Genomic DNA, 4,146 nt, shown 5'->3' with positions numbered 1-4,146 from the left:
AAGCTTCGTATAAGTAACGGCCATTAACGAAGTTTCTATCTTCATGAATGAAAAGTTTCACTGTTTTCCATCAAAATATTATTTAGCAATTTTTTTGCATGTGAAATTGATGTCTTCATTTTGTTAACACCATATTTACAATATGCATAAGGGTTCATGTAACAGAAACACATATCAGTTGGATATATGATGAAAATTTTGGGTTCCTCTTAATCAAAGTCAAATGTATATACAGGAATTCTGATGCCATAATAGGTTTTGATAATTAGGATGTTATATTTGTTTGGAGTGGTCTTTAATATGATTTTTTTGGATTTTTCAGTTCTAGAATTTAACTGAAAAATTTGAGGTAAAATTTTGATTTGTATTATTTAAAGTGGTTTTTATTATATATAGATTTAGCACTCTGGAAAAGCAGTAAGGCACTTCAATTGGGCATGGGTTACCCATCAAGCTAGTGATTCCACTAAATTCCTCATGGATTTTAGAGAATTAGACCGGAAAATCCTACCTGAAAATTTTCCTAAAAATTTCACTAAAAACAACTCCTATGTATTTTTTTTGGATCCATTTACATTCTTGATAGAGATGGTTTGAATTCATTCACATGTTAATGATAACATAAATTGAATAATGATATTTAATTATGGAATAACATATAATATTTAAATGGTAGCGTAATTCATCATTAAATAGGATAAATGGTTTGAATTCATTTGCATGTTAATGATAACATAAATTGAATAATGATAAATTGAAAAATGATATTTATTTATGGAATAACATATAATATTTAAAGGGTTGTAGTTGATGATTGAATAGATAAATTTTATAATGATATTTGAAAATTTATAAAGATAATAATTTTCAATTCACTTTATAAATAAAAAAATAAAAAAGTTAAAGGTTTAATTTGATTTATTTTTATATTAAATTTATTATTTATTTTATCAAATTTATATATTTTAATATAAACTAAAATATTAATGTCAAGTTTTATTAGCACAACGATTGAGGATGGGCCTCATCAACAAGGCCACTTAGGATCAAACCTCATAGGGGTGGGGTAGGAGAAATATTAAAAATTCTAGTAAGCCAAGGGTTGGTGTGGCCTAGGCTAGGTTTGGTGAAATCTACTCAGCTAAGAGTTGGTGTGGCCTAGACCAGGTGTAATCGGTGTGGCCAGGTTTAATTTTATAACAATATAATTAATGTTCAAACCTTTAAACCATATGAAACGAAATCAAATAATGTATATCGCTATTTTAACTTAAAATACAATTTAATCATGCCATCAAACGTTGTATTTAAGTCTAAAATTCAACAAACAAGATATTAAAAATATATATATTATAAAATCCTGTGGAACAAGTACGAAAGCTTTTGAAATAAATAAGAACAAAATATATATATATATATATATATATATATATATATATATATATATATATATATATAACAGGTTAATGTTTTTAGGTTGTGTTAATTCCTATTTTTCTTGACTTCTACCATTTAGAGACGGAGTAATGATATGCTTAACCGAATGATAAGTGTTCATTTTGAAAGGTAAACCTGCAATAAAATCACTTAATATCATTAACATTAAACACACCAGGAGGACAGTTGTTTTTGCCTCGATGTTTTATTTAAAAAGATTCTGTCCTTACTTGTGCGCAATGCTGCCAGCGGCTACTTGCTGCATTACTTGAATGAAAATGAAAAATATGAATTCAATATGAAATCCTAACCATCTATTTAATAAAAATCTAAATGGTATAAGCCTTTCCAAAATGAACTCAATATGAAATCTTAACTTTCAGTTTAAAAAAAATTTAAATTGTATAAGTTTTTATACATCTATCAAATTTTATTTAGCGAGGGAGAATCAAATCTAAGTTTAGGTTCTGATACCTCTAATACTAACGAAATTTGTTTTTATACCAACTCGAAAAAAAAAAAAAAAAACTTATTTTTACACCAAAACCAACCTAAATGTGTTGATAAACTTTCCAAACTGATAACCAAAATCTTCAAAATAAAAATTACAGATTCCATTCCATAAAAGTACCGTAATTCCTCCAACAAACCATAAGTGTAACAACAAATAATAAGTGTAATAACAAAAAGACCAACGCGATAAATTGTGAGCGGTAGTTTAACTAGTCGGAGGAATTGCTTGGAAAGTTATGGAAATTTTGGTCATATTTAGAGAAAATCTGGCCAGGATTTTTGTAAATCCAAGTTATAGTTGTTAAACTTCAAAATTTTAGGTGTCCTAGACATTTTTGATGGTGCTGAATCCATTTCCACTATCAAAAATACAATTCAAACACTACCTCTACAAGATTTTTTGAAATTATTTTACGCGGATTCCAACCACTTTTGGCCATCCCGGCAATTCCTCAGCCTCCGTAGACGACTCCAAATTGTGATCACTGCGACCGATGAACATCTCGATGAAGACAATGACTTGATGACAGGGATACATCTCTTTTGCGTTTTATTTTTTTGTGTTTTTTAATGGCCACCAAGCTACTCATAGTGACATGATAGCGTCTAAACAAACCTATTGATTCAAGCGTAAACATGTGGAAGAGCTGGAGTTGTGATGAAGAAAAAGACGAAAGTGAAGATTAGGCAGGTGAAAATTGTGATAGTAATTGAGAGGAAGACAATGCCTTGGCTTTAAGGTTTGAAATCCTTTCTGCATTTTAGTTTTTCTGTTTCTGTTTGTAGCTGTGCACATGGACACCCAACAGGTCATAGTGACAGGGTCATCTTTCTCTCAATTAGGGTTATCATCCAAATTATACAAAGTAGTTGTAATACAAAATTTAAATGGAATAGTTGAATGTAAAAGTAATTTTTTTTGGTTATACACTGTTCGAATTTGAACAGGAATCAATTTAACGAAAGATCCTGGCTTTCGTGCTTTTGTTGGGGTTTTCCAAGATCATTTCGATGACCTATGTTGAGGGAGATATATATCCATATCTATCTGAGATATGATCTGATCGACTACGTAAGTCCACACGAATAGCAACCGATACCAGGGAGAGTATATGGAAAATAAAGTTATTTTTGATCTGATATGATGAACTGATGAATGGTATCAGTCCTATATCTTGTTTCTGTGGACCGGTGGAAAGGTGAGGGCTCAGCGAGAAGAGGATTGTACCACGAGAGAGCGAAGGGGTCAACCTGTTCCGAATAGACAACATGGATTTTGGAAATGTAGTTGTACTCTTACATCGATCCAGATCAAGAAGTATTTCCATCCACGAGGGTAAATATTTGCTCGCTAGGCGAGAGGATAACAGTGCTAGTTACAAATTCTGTTCCGGTAGGATTTCACTTTATTTCTATAAAGTAGTTAACGGTTGCATAGGGCCTTCTCCTTGGTGCAAGAAGAAAAATTTGATCCGTATCATCTCTGTATAATCTTGACTTGATCTTGTTCTCCTTGTTCTTCCAAACAATATTGAGTTCTTTTCATACGCAATAGTGCTAGATCGGATCAAACATGCTGATTCAAGTTCATGTAAAACTTGCTTGATCAAGATAGGTAAAATATTACTGATTTTACGGGACCATATGTTATGATTCGAATCAGTAGGAAATACTACTTTCGACAGGATTCACTCAGAATAGGCTCCAATTTTTTTTTTCGTAGTAGTGTGAAAAGAAGGAAGGTCTGGCTTCAAGTTGTTCGAGATAAAATAGTGGGATAGTTGTGTTGAGTCTCTTGACCCTTTGGTAAGTTATTATTCATAAGTCAGTTCTCCTTCCAGATGAGAGTAGGGAAGGGATATAACTCAGGTACCAATATTAGTGTCGGTACCTATATGGCATTAGAAAAGGGAGTAGTCGAGAAGAGAAGAGGTATTGAAAATCAGACTGTGGTTGGTTCCATAGGGATAAAAAGAATTGGTATGATCAACGCCGTTTAACCACGATTGCTCAACTGTCAATGTGCAACTTTCCTTGTTCTTGTTAGTAGCCATTCAGAGCGGACAGGCAAGGAGAAGTCCCAATGCTTTCGTCTCAGGCTAGAAACTATAGATTCTCATGCGCTTGAACGGGATGAGTTTCAGTTTCCCTTTCTGACTTTAGTATTCACTTCATCTTGACTTAGGAACATGGATT

This window comes from Pinus tabuliformis, chromosome Q, assembly GCF_031772625.1.
Source record: "Pinus tabuliformis cultivar Carrire ecotype Pingquan chromosome Q, CPIR1, whole genome shotgun sequence".
Taxonomy (NCBI): domain Eukaryota; kingdom Viridiplantae; phylum Streptophyta; class Pinopsida; order Pinales; family Pinaceae; genus Pinus; species Pinus tabuliformis.
This window is presented reverse-complemented; position numbering follows the sequence as displayed.